General features: G+C 36.2%; 1 protein-coding gene across 1 annotated transcript in view; it reads right to left on the bottom strand.

Moving 5' to 3' along the window:
• Lim1 (LIM homeobox 1) overlaps positions 1-21441 on the bottom strand; it is a 45540-nt gene that overhangs the window by 3559 nt on the left and 20540 nt on the right. The window lies entirely within an intron of this gene.

Genomic DNA, 21441 nt, shown 5'->3' with positions numbered 1-21441 from the left:
AAAAAAAAAAAAAAAAAAACGGGGAAAAAGGAAGCCAAAAAAGCGGCTTCTACGCTCATTTCAGTTGCATGCCTACGATTTGTTGCTTGTACCATATGCCTGGCCAAATGGTCGCCCGCTCGGACGGTTGCTTGGCTGCTCGACGCTGTTATGAATTAGTAATGGCACATCGGGATATGGGAATCCACATTAAATTGCGCTCGCTTACAACCCCACCACAAAAAAAAGGCGAACATAGTGGGTCTTTTATGCTTGTGTACGTATCCTTTGTTTTGTATTTGGCATTTTGTGTTTATTTCCGCGCAACAAAGCCAACACAACGTCTGCACCAAGTGCCTTCCTACCCAGCCAGCAGCAGTCATTGAGCGCCTGCCGGACAGAGTCCAAGCAACAACAACCCAAATGCGACGCGGCCCATGCCGTCGATGGGTATTGGCACAAGAGAGACGCAAACGCGTTAGCCAAAGTCAGGCCAAGTCAAGTGTGTTGGCAGGTTTATGCGCCAACTCGCTGAACTTGGCCAACAAAAACAAAAACAACTAGCCGATAAAGTTTTAACAACAGCTAAAGCAACATATCAGCAACTAGCAGTAAAGCTTTAAAACAGCAGAAGCAACAGCAATAGCAACAGCACTCAGGCAAAGCCATGTTCCTTATGTTGATCCCACATCATCAACGCTTGTGAGATTATAAAATTTTATGATCTTCACAATCGGTTCGCATCGGTGCTATAAATGTATGCGTTTATCGCTGGTTTTTGTAGTTTTTATTGTAAATTGTGGTGTTGTTGTTGTTGCTGGTGGTGGTGGTGATGTTGTTACTGCTCAGTTATTGTTGTAGCTGTAGCTGTTGTTTCGCATTTATTGCCGGGTTTGTTGTTGCACATTTTATACGGTAGGAGGAAATACATGGATAATTGCTCGCACTCAACATTCAACAGCCGTGCCGCCGCCATCGCCGCCACAGCCGCTATAGCTCAGCAATCGGTGAAGCCCCTGCCTACGAAGCCAGGATTTATTTTTTTTTTTCGTTCCTTTTTTTTTTGGTATAGTTTTAGTTATGCTCTTTGCTTGCGAATATGTACTGATGGGCATAAAAATTTGACGCGCACATTTCGTTCGCAACCAATGTCTATGAGAGCGCCTTTAACCTCGTTTTGTCAAAGCTCGATTTTCATAGGTAGCTGTAGTACAGTGTGCTGGATTATACAACTAGTTGCTACAAAAATCAGCGTTTTTTTAAACTTCATTTAAAATGAGCATGTTTTTAAATTCATCGTATTCCTGCATATTTGCCGTTGAAATCCGAGATTATTGAAGTGAAAATCTGTTTGCAGTAGAATAAAACAATTAACAAGAAAGCAAATGTTTGGCGTTTTTATTTTCTGTTAAAATTGTTGAGCATAATCTCACATTCCCACTCATTCTGACCCCCAAAGTGAAAGGGAAGCATTTTAGAATTTATCAAAAAAAAAACAAGAAGAACAAATCCCAAATAACCCGCTAAAAAATGAGTTTTAGATCATATCAAGTATTATTCAAAAAAGTTAAAAAGGCGCTATTCAAGCTCCTGCTAAGGCCAGCAGGGTGCCTGCGCTAAATTTTCGGCGCCAATATTATATAAATAAAAAACAGTGAGGCCTAAAAGTATACAACATGAAAAAATAACTGATGCAGTGCGTAATCTGCCAAATTTAGCAGTATGAGGAGCATTGAACTAGATGTGGCTTCCAGGTTAGGTAGAAAACCTGCTCGCAGCAGACTAACCCGCAGTCCGCTAAGGGCAGGACACTCGCCGAGCATATACTCCACTGTCTCCTCCTGCGTTCTGCATCTCCTACATATCTTATCGTTTGTCAGAGCCAGTTTGTAGGCGTGCGATGCCAGCAACCAATGTCCAGTTAGAACACACACCAGTAGCCCGGCGTCCTTCCTCTTGAGGGAAAGGAGAAACTTCGTACTTGCCGCGTAACCCAGTACAGATGTACGTCACTATTGGTATGTAGCAAATTCCGATCTGCTCTGCACTCCGGCACACTTCTACAGATCCGGGATTACATATTTAGTCAAGCCCTCCAAGTAAACTCGACGATACACTACTGTGACCGTAAGACCTGCACACACGCTGACCCGTAGCATAAAACCAGGCGACAGTTTACGACGCGATTTTCTTGGCCGATAGGTCCGCCAGCAATAGATGCAACAAGGTGTAGAGTGCCGCCGTCGGTGTAGTCCAGCCGCTAGATAGAATTAAAGTTATGCCTAGAAAATTGTAAGCCGGTTTGGCTTACAACGACGTCGACAACCATAATACGGGCGATTTACATATGTATATAGGTATAATGCTGACTAGCTCTTAAAACGTATTTTACTCTGCAGTAACTTTCAACATTTTTGCCTAGCAACTACCACATTTTCCTCACTTCGTAATCACTGTATGCCCATTGCTGGCTTTCGCAAACTTTTTTACTGCTAAATTAGCGATCATGTCGGCTTAGTTTCTGTTCTGTTTACTGCCGCAACCAAATTCTTATTGTTAGTCCATTTTATGTGTTATGTAGTTCAGCGCAGTCTTTAATGTCAGATTTTCGCTGTTTATATGTGGCTCTGCGTTTTTTTTCTGATTTTTATTTCGGGCTTTTTGTTTTATTTAGCAAGCCATTCTTTTTATAATGTGCATACATATGTATGTACATATGTTCAGATTTGTTGGTTAACGACAGTGCGCCAAAGCATCGACAAAATCCATATTTATGCCGCACAAATTTCATATATCAAAATTTTAGTGGCACCTTTGAAAGCAACTTGGTTGTTGCTTTTATTTGTTTGTTATTTATCTTTTACAGCTTCGCTTCGCTTAATATTTCTTTCATACATACATACATACATGCATACGTACTACTCTTCCTTGCGTTTTCATACCTGTTTTTTTTTTTGTTTTGCTTGCCAGCATTTAATGTGCGCCACTGCTTGGAATTTTGAATTTTTCTCAATGAAATTTTTTTGATTTATGCATTTTTGCTTTCGAAAACGTCATTATTTTTATGCGTCAATTTTTTGCCCTTTTCATTTGTTTGCATTTTTTTTCTTCCTGGCTAGCCATCTACTTGATGAATATGCAAAAGATTCCCGAAATGCGCTGAGAAACGACTTCTCGAAAATGCCCAACTCTAACTAACGCATTTCATTTGGGTTCACTTAAATAGTTTCCAATGAAATTTTCGTCGTTGTCCTTTATTTTCGTTTTTGATTTTTTTAATACTCGCATTTTTTTTTTTATTTTTTGTTACTAGCTCACAGACAATTTTTATTTGATCACTTTTCGTTTTTGTGGTAGTCCATATATTTTATAATATTTTTGGAGTTCATTTGAATTTTATTTTATAGAGTCGGCTGCTTTTTGGCGCTTGCCAACGTTGCGTTGCAGCGATAATTGCGCGCTCCGAAGGTGCTGCCAACACTTTTATTTTCGTGGGAGAATGGCCGCATGTCTGCGTTTTTGCGGTTCGTTGGTTCGCTTTGGTCTGTCTGTTGTCAGCTGTGCTACTTCCTGCTGTGCGAAAAGGATTGATGGATATTCATTTTTTTTCTGTGTGAATAATTATGTTTGCCAGGCTCAATAGCATTAACGGACTTCTATTCTAAATCATGCTTGCTTTGTGGTATTTTGGTTAAAGTTCTTTGTGTAACTCGAAACTTTGTTGGAGATTGGGGTTTGAGTGAAAAGTATTAACTTTTTTGGATAAGTAGAACCAATCGAATTAGATTGAGATTAAAAATGTGTATACTAGATTGCATAGAACAATGTACCAGCTATCTTCAGATTAAAGCGTGGGTATTAGCTAATTGTTTTCTGTACCTACTTATCTTTCGAATTTGAATTTAGATGAATGCGCTTATGACCAATTTTTAATTTGCAGTTTTTCCCCTTTCTTCTATGAAATAGTCGTTGAATACTTCTTATCGTCCATCAGCAAAAATTTGTAATCCCCAATGTGTTTAAATGGCCAAAAATTTGTGTCTGGTTATATCAAGTTTTTAATTGCCTTACATTTGTATGTGTTTATGTAAATTTCTTATTTGAGCAAAAATTTATATCCAGTTTTTAGGCGACCGTATATCCAGTTTTAAAATGATCAAAAACTCCTACCTACTTGGGAAATGGCAAAAAAATTGTAGCTGCATTTTGAAACCTCCAAAATTTTATATAATTTTTTAATTGACCAAAAATGTATGTCAAGTTTTAAGGTGACCAAAAAGTTAAATCCACTTTTCAAATGACCAAAATTTTTAAATAGCAAACCATGTATATCCCATTTTCGTTAGATCCAGTTTTGAAATGACCAAAAGCTTAGGCAGAAGGAAATGGCTAACAAAATTTCTAGCTACATTTTGTAATTTCCAAAATGTTATATCATTTTGTAATTGGCTATAAATATGTCCAGTTTTTATAACCAGTTACCAAAATTCATACCCAACTAGCAATTACCCGGCGTGCTTCGCTGCGCCATAAATGTATTTTTGTGTTGTAAGCCTCTCCCAAAACTCATATGACCTCATTTATACAATATATTTAAAGAGCTTTATGAAGTAAGATTTAAAAAAAATATTCGATATATGAAGCATTGTTTACTTTTTTGAGTGTGGGTGTTAATTAATATCTTTTCGAAGGTAATTAGAAAATATGTAAAGTACACACTTTCTTTTGGAAATTTAATTTATAATCTTATAACTGGAGTCTACTATCGCACCCTTTCCTCAAACGTGTGCTAATTCAATCATATTTTTTGTTACAACGCCGAACAATTGTGGGTCGATTGCTTCATCTGGAATTTCCGCTGAGATGACTTTATCAATGTTTTTTAATAATTGTAAACATTCGCCAGCTGTTTCTGTTTATTTNATCCTGGGCTTTCATAATAAACCCTGAAAGTCCCTAGCGTAGGGCAGGCAAGTACCTTATTACATTGGGTTCAACTATAGATGAGTTAGTTAATATTTGTCTGGCCAAGGTCAGCAGAGCAGACATTCTGGCCAAGGTCAGCAGAGCAACGCGATTTTTAGCCGTTTGAAACTTGCACTTCATTAGACTAAAATTTTATGGGCTATAAAACTGCATACTCAAAAACTTTCTAAAAATTCAGAATAAAAAGTTGAAATTTTTGGTTAAAGCTTAGACGAAATTTTTATATAAAAGTTATAAAAAAAATTTAGCTGGAAAAATATTACGAATATTTAAGAAAACAAAAACAACACGTGGTCGTTTGTTTGAGTCACTGTATGTAATGTAAAACTGCATATATGTACATAGTATATTTTTTGGCTAAGCCAAGCGTTGATGCGCAGTGCTGATAACGGTTAAAAATACCACACAAGCCGCCAGATAGCATTTCGTCTGGCTCGAAATAATTGTGTAGTATACATATTTACTCATAAAATGCTGGAAATTGGCTATAAAAAGCCAGTAGTAAAAAATACAAGTAACTATGTATGTAGTAAATCATTTCGTTCATTTTGATGGCAAAAATTCAGCAATTTTGTTGAATTATGACGAAGGAAGGCCTTTTATTTGTTCGCCAAAAAAGTTTTCTAAAGTTTTTATTAAGTGTAAAAGTTATTGCGTCATTAAGAAAATAGTTTCATAATTTATTCCTAATTCTGTTAAGCGTTTCTTAACTTATTTATTTTTGCTCTAACAAATTCATAGCAAGCCATATTTATTTTAATTTCACAGCATTTTGATATCAATTTGAAAGCGAGCTACCTTTTTTTCGGCGCTTAAATTTTATGTTAATTCTTTACTATTCCGCTATAAGTTTAATCCTCAGAAATCCATATACTAAATAATCCATTGAAACATACCAACAAACCAGCAAAAAACGTACAAACTCTAAATCACCGCATACTTTTTTTGTTTGGCTCATACAAGCCCGAGTACTTGCTGTATTTGCAAAATTAAACCTCAAAACTCTGACTGAAATATACAGCTGTCATGTTCAGTTTCAATTTCGATTTGAGTTATTTCCCTGCTTTGCTCCTCGCTCCTCGCACCTCGCCCCATCACCGCTATTTTTAACAGCTGTCACTTTGGCAGTTTTGCATATTTGCAGTGAAATATCACTTTTGACAGCTCACTCGTTTGCAACGCTGCATTGGTATTGCACAGTACACACCATTTCACCATTGAAATGACCGGGTAAATGTGGGCTAAAGCGTTGCCAGCAACATCGTAGTGCAGTGACAGTATGACAGCTTGTTTAGGTGCACCTGCTATAGCAACAACAACAGCCAAATCATCAACTTGCTTTTATACTCTACATTTACATATAAAAAAATAAAGATTATGAAAACAAAACAAAAATATCAACAACGATTGTCAGCCATAACTGGTAATAACTATGTATGCGCCGAATTGCAACTACCAACCGACCGAAAGAACGACCGAACTCTGTCTGAATAACTGCAACATAAAATGTGGCAAAATCAAATCATTAATAAAATGCAAGCTTTACATAAATTTAGCAAAGTTTGCTGTATTTGATCTTTTGGTGCGATTGTGTCACTCACATCACTCTTTTCGGACACTTGGTTTGTTGCAATCAAAACTATTTTAGTTTATGGATTTTCATAAAAGTCGCAAAGCAAAAATTATGATCTGCAATTTTGGGTCAACATTTTATAAGAATAACATGGTGAAATAATAAAAAATTTTATGACGACTATTTTTTCCATAGTTCTAACTATAAAATCTTCAAAAAAAAGGGGAGCATAATGCAAGGCAAGAGAAAACCTAAACTATAAATCAAAAACAAAAAAGGATGATTTGGGCTCCAGGATACAAAGATATACATACGTGGTAATTCTGAGGCAAATGATTTTGGCAGGAATTGCCAGTCTATTTCGCACTCATCTTTACAAATAATGGGGTTTTTTCACAAACAACTTCTGTCGAAGCTGCCGATCAAACAGAACATTGAGAGCGTCGAAAAATTTCTCCGCTACTGTCTGGAATTAACGAAGCTTCGGCAAAGTTACGACGTTTGCGACCGTTTTTTAGTTCAATTAGCTGAACTCTTAGGGCCTTCTGTTTGCTTGTACTATAAGGAGTAAGGGTTTTGGGTCCATGTGGTATCACAATGGGCCCTGACTGCGCCTAAGTATGCTGGCGTCCTCTATGCCTGACAGCCACTCCAACCTAACCTAACTTAACCTGCTGGTTTGACCTTGATGTAACTAAATGTTTCCTAGTAGAACGGGGAACTGGATGCAAAACTTTTAGGAAGCTTTTCAACAGGGCTAAAAAGACACATCAGTAGGATAAGTGTAATGCTTGTCTCAATGACTATAACATTATTATTAGACGCTCGAAGAGGGATTCATGGACGCGGGAATGTGAGACAATAGAAACGTTGCCAGAGGTCTCACGTCTGAATGAAATTTTTCCAATGAACTAGGTCTCCTAAGGAGGCAAGATAGCACCTTTAACAACGATCCCATGGATACTCTAAATCACATGCTTCACACGCATTTCCTAGGCTCTTTGGTGGAGCATGTTCATGTACATGTTCCCTAGCAGATCTGGCTTCATCTTTGACATGGGCAAGGTGCGGTGAGCCGTATAGTCTTTCTTACCCTTCAAAGCAGCGGGTGGTGATGGGATCTTCCCAACACTACTACAAAGAAGTATCGAGGACATTATTTATTCCTAAATCGGGCAATATGCCTCTTGACGCAGCTAAATCATGCAACCTATTAGCTTAACTTCCTTCACCCTCAAAACTTTAGAGAGACTGCTACACCTCCATATTGGGGACATCAAAGGATTCGGCCTTACTGGTTAGTAGGATCGTAAGTGCCTTCGAGGCCAAGGAGATCGCTCTGTGTATCTTCTTGGACATCGAATGGGCTTTCGACAATACTGCCTATGGATCTTATATCAATGGAATTGATCCATAGGGGCTTAGACCTAGTACTGTTGATTGGATCCACGCTATGATTCGTGGGCGTGAAATATCATTGTCCTTGGGCAATACTCAAGTGAAGATCAGAGCCGTGAGAGGCTTTGTTCACTTGTGGTGGACGATCTTAGACGACGATTAGACGACATGAGTCTCTCTTTTAGAGATCCAAAGGATCTTTCAGGTGGCGGTGTCTCTTGTTCTGTTACACTCAACAACTAACTAACTAAAGTTAATTTTTTAAATTTGATTTGAACTTTAAATAGAAGGCAATCCTCTTTAAAAAGGTCTTGGATACAAAGGTGTAAGAAAATGTTGTAAAAGTTTATTGAACTTGTTAATTAAATTGAATTTGGATTTTAAAAAGGCTAGCCTCATACCTAAATTGTGTTTGAATTTCTTAACAGGTGGCAAAGCTTTCCGAATCCTCGTTTGGTGCTTATATTAAAATATGTATTTCAATTATATTAATTTTTAAATACTTAACAGGTGGCAGCCCTCTTCACAAATATTTTCGAAACAATTGGTATTTGAACCTCATTTACCATAACATTGTTTATATTTTATTTAACTAATTAATTAATTGAGTTGACTTTTGAAAACGGAGGCAACTCTTTTCAAAAGATATTCTATATGTTAATCTAAGTTATAATCTCCCCGTGTACCAACTTTCATTGCAATATATCCAGCCAATTTAGCGTTAAAGAGCAACAAACATACTCACTCACAAACTTTCAGTATCAGTAGAATTCTTGTTTTGTCCAAAAGTTTATTCCATCTCATTTTATTTTTTATTTTCGAGTTTTTTTTTCATTAATATTTTTTTGTTCACATCAGGACTCACTCATATTTATACTTCTATTTGTATGACTCTGCTGATCGATTAAGAACTTTAACTGATTTTCTTCCGTCAAATTAGTTCCAATCCGTTTATGCCCAATTGTAGATAAATATTTCTCTCACTGCTACGTGACATTGCTTTTTCGGCGCTGATTTTAGGCCACTTTGCGGGCGGATCACTTTAAACGCCCCGCTTAGCCCAAAAACTTGCAAATTATGGGTTTCTGTTGAGTGTTGTTGGGTGTTTCAAGTAGGCTAGCTACAGAATCGACAAAACGCGAAGACACAGACGTCATTAGCGAAAGCGCCTACTTTTACCGCCATATACATACATACTTTATTATACATATGTATGATTCCCTAACCTAAGTCAAGCTTCTTGTTTTTTAATTTTTTGACGGTGGCGGTGCTGGCGGCGGCGACCGGTGTGTGCCTCCGTTTAAATATAATTTGGCATAATTTTCAGCAAAAGATAATAGCAACAAATTTCGCATTGTACCAACGATTCGTGCCTCAACATATGTACATACATACATACATATGTACATACATAGATGCCTCCATTTAGTGTGTTGTGTTGCTCGTTGTTATTTCTTCCTTTACTTGCTGCCGCTTGTCCTGCTGCCAAATAATAATGCCAATATGCCAAGCGTAACCTGTAATTTGGCTAAATGATCGAAAATGATGTTCTGCAAATGATCCTCAGCAGCGACATACATACATACGCATACTCACAGAATGAGAGATCAAAATTCAAACATCCTTCAGCAAAACTACAACAACGACAACGAAGAAATGGGTTTTGTACTTATCGATTGCAGTAGTATTCGTAGTGGTGGATGCGGAGCGCGTTCGGGTAGCGCGGCAAGTAAAATTGCTCAGAAAAACAAGCGTAAAGTGCGGAAATAAAATATTAGCTGACATGAAACATGAGTACGCGTTGTTCCGCCACTCGAGCAACAACACCGGCGGCAACAATGAACGACGGGCAAAATTCGATCGACGTCGGTTGTTGCGCGCGTAATGATCGCAACGATCGAACAGGATATATGTATAACAATTACTAGGTGCCATGTGCTGGTTGTTGCGCAACTGAGGCGGTGAATATGGCGGTGCATTTGCTAATTGGGGCGTATAATCGTTTTCAACGCGTTCAAAGGCAATAATTTGTTTGCCATTGAAAAAGTATTACAAACCTCCATATGTATGTATGTATGCTTGTATGCGTATGAAGACAAACGTTTTTTGTTTCAAATTAAATATTTGAAGTGATGACGTCGATTTAGCTCTCCATTATGTCGAGCGCTAAGCGAGCGTTGATCGATGGCATGAAATATTACAAGTGCGCATGCGCACACTTAAATGCGTACAATCATCGCCGCCGCGTACAAGTAATTGCTTACAGGTGTGCTTGTGTGCGCTTTTAAATGCCAAACGGATGCCAAGTGTTCCCATGTCTGCTGCTGCTGCTGCTGCTGCTGTTGCTGCTGGAAAATTAGCCACAATTTATAGAAGCACCTTTCAGCGCGTATTGATTATTTAATTGGTTGGCAAGCCAATGCTGCTGTATACAACTTTAAGCGCGAGTTCAACAACTTTCTTTAAATGCGCTTTAATTTGATCACTTCGATGTTGTCGATCTCCTAGTACGCCTGCGTTACAAGTAACTTGTATAACTTCCTTCTGGCCGCGAACATTTTGCCATACTACCTTTAACTTTTCTTCATAAATTTAGTATTTATACGAATATGTGTATGTACGTACGTACGTAGTGTATCAAATCTCTTTAAAGTTATAATCCGTGTAGAAATGAATTTTGTAACCGATTTCTAATCGCTATATACTCGTTGAAGATGTACACATAATTGATTATGCCATGGCATCATTAGCGCAAGCGTGTGTTTGTGCGGATGGACGCTACGACAACTTAGCTGATCTGCCAAACATAGAAATATAAAAGGCAAAGAAAGAGGAAATCTACTGAAAATTTCTTTAAAAAAAAAGAGTTGCTGTTGTTTAATGCTGCTAATGCACTAATGCTTTTAGCTACTTGTAATGTTCATCAACGCCTCAACGCTGGTATGCTATTTAATTTGAACTGATCATCCGCCAAGTGGTGAAGAAAAATTACTTGAAATGACTTGGAAAGACACAGCTTTTTAGCTGGTGCGATTCGTTACACGCCATGCTTGCGATTGACCCCAAATATATATATATATATGTACATATGTACCTGCTATTGTTGTTCAAAGCATGAATGATTAGCTGCTAATCGTGTGATCCTGTGCGCGCGCATGTGCGCAAGTTGCGGTCAATCATCTTGCAGTCGAGCGTGGTGCTTTAAACAGCTGCTGCTGGAAAACAAAACATCTGCGTTTTGTTAGTTAAATATTGATTGCTTTGTTGATTTGATAGTCGGGCAGAGCTTTGTGCATTTTCCGCTCAATCTGATTGATGGCAACTGAATTGCGGTTGACTTAAAATGACAATTATTGAATTTGGTTGACACTTGGAAGTGCTCGACCAAAATAATTGTGAAAAGCAATACTAATGAGTAAAGCCAATCGAAAGTAATTATCTGGTTATCATTGACGCGATATTAGGGAGTTCAAAAGCCGCAGTGTGGCTGGAAGCAAACTAAATTTTTATGATCAATTACACATAGTCACTTGTGCGCGTTTAAGATCAAACGATCTACAAGTACTGTAAACATATTGATTAGTGATTATGTTAATGGGATCTAGATTTTGATTGCCAGTAACTTATACTCGTAGACATGCAATGAGTCGCTTCAAAAAGGGTGCAATTTTCTTGGGTTTCACGGTAGGTAATTCGGTCAATGAAATTTATTTGCGTTAACAAGCACACAAGTTTTTATAGAGTGCATAGAAGTTATCCTTTATTTGGAAAATCTCGTATATTTTTCCATAAAGAGTCTTTAGTAAAATTCAATGGCGCATTTTTTTGTGGAACTCTATAAGCTCATATTTCGCAAACATGTGGGTCCTATTGACTCTTATTAAAAAAAAAAAACCGAACCGATGGAAACCTAAAATGTTTAACAAAAAATCCCCCGGAAAATTTCAATAGGTTTTCTCATACGAAAAAACTGTGCGATAACGAACAAAAGTACGCCATTAATTAGAATCGATAAGCAAAGTGATTGACCTACGAAATCGGTTTGAACTCTTCGTGCTTTTCGTTTGTTTTACTTCTATTCGGATGTCGCCTGCTTTTCTCTGCCAAACAGTGTTATTATGTCCACATTTCTAACTGTTAATTACAGTTTTTTAGACACAAATTACAGTTTTCGCAATTTCAGATAAAAAAATAATAAATTAATTAAAATATCCCTTTCGGTTATTTTGGAAGTAATTTTTTTAAATAAATACCGGTGATGGAGGTGCAGCGTTATCTCTTTTGAGAAAAATTAGGCCAACTCCATTTCAGTAATATGATTCAAAATCTGAATTCTCCAAAAATCTCTTCCTTTTTGAAGGTCAATTTATTTATTTTTCTTTGAAAATACAGGTACTCTTTCTTAGGAATTCAGTCTTTTTGAAAAACCAATCTGCCAGCTCTGCAACCACATTTAAAATGAAATGGTTTTAAAGAATATATATTTTATTTAAAGCTACTTTGATATGTCAATATATATGTCTGATAGCACGCTGCATGTAGCACAATGTAGAAAGTGTAATTAAATGGTTTCGGCGATTTTTTTAGTTCAGGATTTGATTTAAAATACCGTTTACTTTGGCTATCCCAGCTACCTACAATGGTCTTTTGACGACTTGTTTTTAGTCGAAAATGGTGGCAGCTCGAACAGTGCATTATCTTCAGTTTTGCATAAAGAATGAGATTTCATTGTGAAATTGTATTTAAATGAAAACTTAAAAAAGATATACTAAAAAAAGTCAAAATAACAACTCGTGCTCATATACCTGTAGTTTTGTATATATATGTAACGTATACGTTCCGCAGCACCATTAACAGCAAAATAACACATTTACTCGCACGCCTTAATTTAAAAGTCATATTATTTAAAAATAATTAAGTATTGTCGTGGAATATTTTCCTACAGCATTCTTTAAGAATATAAACTTATATTAATTTCTTCATGTGTATAACAATTTTAGAATGAATTTCGAGTGTGCCAATAAAAACCGTAAAATTGGAATTTTTGTTTCACAAATCACCGTCATCTCATAATCAATGTATGTAATTCTTTTTCATTTAGCGAACACTAGTTTTATTACTCTAGATTGGTTCGTTTTGGCAACGAGAGCATTCTCGCCGTTTAATGTTAACATTTTGAAGTATCTTAAATTTTTAAATAGAAAAAAATCTTAAAATATCAAAAATTACAAAATAGCTGCAACAGAAATTCCAATTTTATTTATTTTTATTTTTGGCACACTTCAGAAACTTCATAGCTATTTTGTATTTGGTGCCAACTTTCATTGCCTCTAATATGAACATACTAACTGAAAACTTTCCAAAGTTATTAAAAAGAAAACATTTGCGATTTTTTCGAGTGACAATGAAAAAATGAGTAATTTCTAAAGCAAACGTTTTACGGCTAAAAGCGTTTAAATACTTTATTATTTATTTTTTATTAAATTTATTTCTGGAACTCCATTGGTTGAAATATGTAAATGCAAGAAGAATGCTTTACCGTATTTTTTTCTGGCGAGATAAGGGCACTCCCTGAACTTATTAAAAAACAAATCGTGAAATTTGCTCATATATCCCTAAATCGGTGCTCTAGGGAAGCATTTCCATAACTAAGAATCTAACGGATGGCTTAAATCGTATAACAGCGTGACTCAGACCCAAGCAAATGTTTTCCGTGTTATTTAATATTTTTCCCTAAAAGTATAGATTGCCTTTTAATTACTATCAATTAACTACTGCTATTGTTTATAATCTTCCGGAAAATAAATAACTTTTAGACGGGCTGGCAAAGGCTTTCCAAATGAAGAGTAAAGTATGTATGTAACTATCTAATACTGCAACTGAAAATTGGCTGTTGGCAATTCCATCTGTTCATTAGGCGAACCAATCGAAAAACTCAATTGTTTCCAAATTAATTTTCGATGAGTTGGCGATTTTTCGTTTTTCATACTTTGTTTTTTCTTGCTATCCATATCGTGGAATGCTCTTGGCGGGACGGCTGCGCATAAACGCCATTTGCGTTGAATCGGGAAGCCAGCAAATGGCAATTCATGAATTTACGAGTGTACATACATACATACATACATACATATGTATGCATGTATATTTGTGTGGACCCTAGTAACAACTGCTGCGTAATGTTGTTTTTTTTGTTGTACATATGTACATACATACATATGTAAATACACGAAAGTTGTTGTGAAAAGTTGTTGAAACTATGTTTAACTGAGGGAGGGCGCTGAGATTGTAAACTGAAAACTCATCTAACGCCGATTTTTTGCTATTGTTTTTGTTGCACACGTTTTTCGGCGCCTCTTTGTTGTTCGCGGGGTTATTGTTTTTTTTATTTTATTTGTTACAAGGTGTTGCATTGCTTTTTGGTTGGTTGTTTTCATTGATTGGTTGATTTTGGTGGTTCATCGTTTTCTGCGGCAGCGCTGGCGCTTTGTTTGCGGTCTATTCATTGTTGGTTGGTTGGTCTATTTTGGTAGTTGGTCCATTGGTTGGCTGGCTGGTTTATTATTTGGTTGGCTCAATTGTTTGTTTCTTTCAATTTTATGATTGTTTCGTGATTGTTATTGTTATTGTGTAAATTTATTGTAATAAAAAGATGCAGGCACACACACAGCCGCAGCCATGCATGTGCACAAAAGCCAATTTCAATCGGCGATATGCTAATCAAAGTACATTCAAGGAATTGGTGATCAAAAAAGTTGGCGAGCAGAGATTTTACATAACTTTTGTTTATTTGAGAGAAACGCAATAAAAAGCTGGAACTTAAATTACATTGCGAGTATATATTTTTACAGGAGTTTTAAAAGTTTACAACCTATTTAAGAAGATCCTTTTTTGTGAAGAAATTTGGATTATTAAGAACAGCTAAGTCTTCTGATAGGAAATATTACCTCCACTGGTGGCTTGGAAAATGTGTAAGGCCAATGAGGACGAAGTTTGCTATATAGTTCGCCTTGATCTTACCAGCATATATCGATGGTCCTGGGCTACTTCATCACAACTGGTCGACAGGCGTCAATCTATCCTATTTTGAAAGCCGTGCGAAGACATCTGTACATATGTACAGCCTTAATTATCTTATTACATTAATCGAGCAATTCTTGTATATGAATATATATGTACATCCATAGGGTTCTCGGAAACGGCTCTAGCAATTGTGATGAAATTTTGTATATAGAAAATGTTTCGTACTTAAGGTTATCTAAATAGGTATTATGTCCGAGAGGATTCATATAATTTATTACAAATTAATTAAAACATCATATATGGGCATCATATGGGGTTGCCACTTATTTTCGATTCTACACAATTTATCAAAATTATCGCCATATGGATATCAGATGAAAGGTATTGGTGAGAACTTTGGTCCGAAGATATTTCTGATCAGGGTTGCGGCGCTTCTATGTAATAAAATTTTTTATTTTTTTATTTTAATTTCTATCAGCATTTTTTGTCTCTTAAATATTTCATTTTTTATTTATAAACCCCTTCATTATCAGTGCTTAAGTACCTTAACGCTGCTATTCTAAAAATTGTAGCATTTGAGCTACACCGACGGCATGTTTTGGGTTAAAATGCCACCGCATGCTCGAGTAGCGTTAAGCAACCGCTCACCTAAGTAGTTGAATACTGGCCACAAATGCACCATTTTAGATTGCCTATATACCTACATAGATGTAAGATATTTTTTCTTAATATTAAAAAGAGTTGTACTCGCTACTTGTCTATGTATGAACTCGGGCCATGACTTGCAATTTATCTTTTATAAATATGTTTTATGCAAGAAATTGTTGAATTAGTTTTTTTTTTTTAGTTATCGATAGCGCCAGTGTTAACGCCTTCTTACTACCTGATGTTTTTTTTTTTGTTTTGTGTATATTCTTACTTCAACTTTGTTGTCAAATCATGCTGCAAGGAAGTAGCGACTCCCCAGGTGTTTTAGGCGTTGAGCGGTAGTAAGTAAAGAAATTTTGGTTAGTTTACGTAAATGTGTAAAGGCAATAAAATAACAACAATTTTTTACAAAACCAAAAAACACACCTATATACATATATTTATTGTTATGTTGCCAACAATAAAGGTTACATGCTAACAGTGCAATCGGTGTACCAACGGCCTGGCGTTCTCTGGCTGCAGCGCTCTTCTTACATAGTCGGTGCCCATCAAAGCATTGCCATGCCGTCGGTTCCACTAAGTAACCAATTTATTCAAATACGCCACTCACTGCCTTACAGTAGGCAACCAATTGGTAGGCAATGACAGCCAAAAGATGGCCCCGGCCAATACACAAAATTAATTGTCCGTTGATGAGTTGTTGAAATCGGGCGCGTGTTTCTATTGTTCCTACTATTAGCCGCAAAGTGGGCTTTTCATCAACGTCATCACCAGCGACTTCAAGCTAGTCTACATACATACATAGCTGCCGCCTGTCGTCTGAACGCAGTGCCTATCTCTCGGTTAGCGCTCGATTTTTTCCAACAATTACTTATTATTTTGTTGAATAGGAAGAAAAATTGTGCATAAATGCGTTGATTAGTTGGCCTTTGTGCATTTTAATGATTTGTTTTTATTTGTTGTTTATTACATTGTACGAGTATTTTCATATAATGCATCGTGTAAAGGGTGTTTTGTTGTATGCATGGTATATCAGTAACGGTCGTGTTTCGGTTTAATTTTTGGTTGAATTGCAGATAATTTTTGGGTTATATTACATCGGGCGAAAGTGTTTAAAGGGCCAGATGTTCACGGGGGCTATGCTCTATCTTCCACGCTGACAAGAGTCCTAGAGACTGCTTCACTTTTTACCGATCCTATAAAATATGTACCTATGTACATATATAGGAAACTATTGGAAAGTTGTAATGCAATAAGATTAAATGAATTGACACAGTGGAGTTTAGCGCACTCCGCTTCAGATCTGCCTTCAAACTTTATGTGCCCAGCTTTTGTAGTATCGCTCCTTGCACAGAGGGAGTATTTCAACCAGGGACCGTAACAGTTACAACTTTTATTAATAAAATCGCTCTTTAACAATTATTTTTTGACTTTTACTAAATTACTCCTTAAATAACCGTTATTTCTGACTTTTATTTTATAAATCCAAAATAACAATTATTTTTGATTTTTATCTAAATAATCTGCAAATAACAGTTTTTTCTTTATTTTTAAATAATGTGTCTTAAAGCATAAACAGACGGCAGTGTTGATCCGGAACTCGGGAATTAACTGCAGTTGATCCGGATTAAGTCCGAGTTAGTCCGGATCAACGCTGCCGTCTGTTTAAGCTGTTAGATAACAGTTATCGAAGACTTTTATTTATAAAAGTTATAAATAAAAATCAGTCACTAACCGTTATTTTTTAAATCATACTTCTAAAAGTCATTTGTATAAGTCGTAGTAAACTTTTGTTTGCCAACACCTTAACTGCGAAAAATGTTAATGACTTTTATACGAATGATTTAAAAAACAAAAGTCGGTGACTGATTTATATTGATGACTTTTAGAAGCAAAAGTCACTGACTGATTTTTATTGATAACTTTTTTAAATTCTAGGACATATAATATAAAAATCAAAAATAATTGTTATTTTTTTTTTTTAATTTTGCATAAAAATTGCAAATGCAAATTTATTTTCACATTTGAGTCTCGGTGAAAAAAGAAATCGATTGGTATGTATCAATAAGTTGTAGAAAATTTCCTTCACAGTGAATCTTTCCAGGACAGTTTTCATCAATAACTATTATGTTCGGTCCCCGATTTCAACACAAAAATTCGCTCTATTAGCGATTAGAAAGAGATTTCTACCGATGGTTCCAAATTAGTACCCAAGGTGTGAAAAGGGTTATACTCGCAAAAGCTCTCACTCAACCTCGTGAGTACTTAATAGCAATGGCCGAAGCTGGAACTTGGCTGTTCGATTATTCTTTTAAATTGCAGCAGTAGCTTTCATTTCAAGTAGTCAGACAGCTATTAAAGCACTTTAATGTGGTTGGACCTTTAAGAATAGCCATGGAGTGTAGAAATAAGTATTTTGAACTAGCAAGGAGGCAAACCATACATTTAGTATGGGTTTGAAGCCGCGATGGTATAGAAGGAAACCTTCTTATCTGGAAGCGCCAAAACATTCGTTTATTGGAATGAAACTATTAAGGGGTTTTCCTTAAACTGGAAAAAAGCCTTGAAAACTTCGAAAAACTCAAAACCTTAGTAGAGACGTCAAGATTTGAATGAAATGAAAAAACCAGTTTGCTCGATAAAAAATGATCCGATTTATTCGATAATTGAAAAATCAAGGTTTAAAAAAGCGCTATAGATATACATAAAACGGTGGAAACCGGTTTGGAGAAACCAAGTTAAACACTCTAATAACACTAATCTGGTTCGGCACTATTTTTTACCTGCAACTCTGCTAACTCTCAAATTCTGTGCTTCGCCTTTGATCTCCTCGATAAGGTTTTCGAAAATCTTAAAAATTTTCGTCTAGTTTAGCGAAAATTCCTTTTCTCAGTAATTCTTTCAACATTGAAGAGAGATAGAAATCATGTCCCGCAAAGAAAAAATGGAGTATTGCTGTTGTCTTAGGTCTTAGTAGGTATAAAGCCGGGTCATTCCTGTTACGTTTACCCGACTGCCCTGCGAACGGCTGACTTTGTCGCGTTCGGCAGGAAATTGTATACAATCTATTTGCAAGTTCAGTCTGTTTCAGCGATGCCCTTTTCCCAATCGTAGTCCGTAGTCGGATTTCTTAGATTTTCGACGTCCAATTCAGTAATAGCCCCGACCATCTAACTATCGAAAATTCTTAAAATGCAGAACATTTAAACATTTCTAGCGCTCTTTAAAAATAAAAAAAAAAAAAAAAAATGCTTCACATTTAAATGAAAAAGCACTACGCTAAAAGCGCAAACCAGCATGCCACAATAAATCATTTAACCTAACGTTTTCAACATTAACATATCCAGTTTGCAGTTCGTATTTCTTGTTGGATCACAAAAGTCTACGTACCCATCGACATGTTGAGTGCCCATTTATTGCTTGACTTGATGTTTATTTGCTCCATTTACGTCGCATATTAATCCAAAGACATTAGTTTAATGTGGTAAAAAAAAATAAAAATCAGAAAAAAATCATTAAAACAAAATCAAAATATAATACACAGAAGACTGAAACTCGCAATGCTACCCAAAACTAACCGCACAACGTTAACAATACGTCCAAATAATTGTCAGAAAATTAAGCTCGAAATGGTGCGTGTTGAAGCGGCAAAGACGCCAGCGACGACAGCAACAGACAACAGGCGATTGGCGACCGGTGGCGCCAACATTCACCGATTCAATGATCGTTGGCGCTGATTGCTAAGCGTGCGAGTTACATTCATTAAAAAAAATGTTTAAAAGTTCAGGCGAACAAGCGGCAAGCTCAGCATATGTACATACCACCGACGCGCATGCGCCCGCGATTTCCCTTTCCTTTTCACATAAAGCCAAATGTTGAAGAAAAAATTGCATATTAACAAGTTTGACGCCAGTTTTGTCATTTGTCACCCAGAGTCACTTACGTTTTCTAGCTAGGCACATTAGGGTGCATCACTATCCATACACAAAAATTCGTACTATTTTTTTGTATGGATTATAAATTTATTATAATTTTTGGCCTCTGCCAAAAGATTTCGGAAAAATATTACGATTTACGTAAGCTGGACCGATTTGAAAAGATATCCGAAAATAGAGTTTTTTTTTAATAAAATTAGTTTTTAAAAATATTTTTTCCAAAAAAATCACCTCACATGTTTGAAAAGTTTAAGTTCAAAGGCTTGCAAAAAAATGTTTAAAAAGTTGATCAACGGATTCAAAATAATGAGATAGTTATTTTTTCATCAAATCTTAAAATTTTTTCGAAATATTTTGGCGGAAGTCTTAAAATATAATACATACATTTTAAAATTCCGTTGAAGAAAGCAATGTTTTTTTTTTTTTGTGAGCCACCCTAATATACATAAGTATTTAATGCAAAACAGATTATAAGTCTCTTGATCAGCTAAGCCGTTTTGTGTATCAAAACCAAGCGTTTGACATTTTGTGTAGGTGTTTTTAGGTTTCCGTTTTTATTGCTTTTATTTAGTTTAGACCTTTTTCGAATCTTTGTTTTGACATCAATTTGTTGTGGGAGTTTCACAATGTTTTTATGTTTATGTTTTAGGTGTATGTACCAAGTGTAATGGTGCGCAACAGCTTAGACGCCACATCTTCCGTCGTCACTTAAAATTCAGCAGGAAGTTGCCTTATGATAAATGTCCCGGTGCGTCTTTCCAAATAATTTGAAACAGTTTTTCATTGCCATTAATGCGCTTTAATATATGTAAATTTTAAATAAAGTGCGCAAATTGTGAACCTGTTCCAATGGAAGCAGAAGTTGCAAACAGTCTGCCTATATTTGTTCGGATCAGCAATGGCTCTCAAATCAACTTGAACAGAAAAATTCAAGTAGCGACCCATACTTTTGTGAAGAACTTAGTATGAATTTGCCTTACAATTAGTTCATTAGTGATTCGCTTAGAATTTGCAGTTGACTTTCGGAACGCACTTTATATAACTTGAACTAATAGGTAGCTCGTCAGCTGGGTTCCAGCTTTGGAACTAAGGTAGTTTAGAATTGTCACTAATCATGAAACTGCCATTTGTCACGAGTATCTAGTTTATCCAGCACACTTTTGCAACTGTCTTTTAACCTCAGCGCCTTGTACGCGAGTCCACGACTCTTAATGCTGTCTCGCTATCCTACATTATGTCATCAGTCCTTCACCAAAGAGACATATATATTTCTATAATTTACAGACAGAAATGTGTGTTTTCTTTCTTGGTTTGGTCCCTTGTGATAGACGACCTCTTATATAGTTGTAGTACTGTCTCAGACGTTATCGAGTACAGCTCTTGGCTCGATGTCAAAGAGGTGTGCAGCTAGTTGCCTCACCATAAACTTGCAAAAACCTGTTCTTGTACAGTTTAATATCCCAACGAGGTCATATATGCACATATATTTATAACTTCGAGCTCCCTTTGGTAAGAGACTTTGTTGGAGCTTCTATCTAAAAAAGCCTTTTAGTAATGTCAGTCGAGTATTGCGGGCCTGTTGTAGAATTTTTGGTCGGAAGGGGGATCTAAACTCAATGTTAATAGAACGGCTTAGCGAATGATCATCCATCCGATTTGGTGGTGCAAAACATTGAAAAAATTGTCCTAACTCGATGATAGAGACATTCGGTTGCTATAGGCGAAAGGGCCATATTTCATCTCGAGATGGACTCGTCCTGCGCCAAATGAACCATGAAAATTTATAGTTATCTATTTGTTAAAGAAACTCAAACGCAAACTCTTCTGGCAAGCCTCACGATTTTCTCATTCCTGGATGTCTCAAAATCTGTTTTATTTAAAAAAAAAAATAAAAATCTTTTC

Source organism: Rhagoletis zephyria, unplaced genomic scaffold (assembly GCF_001687245.7).
Source record: "Rhagoletis zephyria isolate East Lansing unplaced genomic scaffold, Rhagoletis_zephyria_1.1 Rzeph_scaffold_01639, whole genome shotgun sequence".
Taxonomy (NCBI): domain Eukaryota; kingdom Metazoa; phylum Arthropoda; class Insecta; order Diptera; family Tephritidae; genus Rhagoletis; species Rhagoletis zephyria.
Note: the sequence above shows the minus strand (reverse complement) of the source record. Positions and strands in the feature narration are given on the sequence as shown.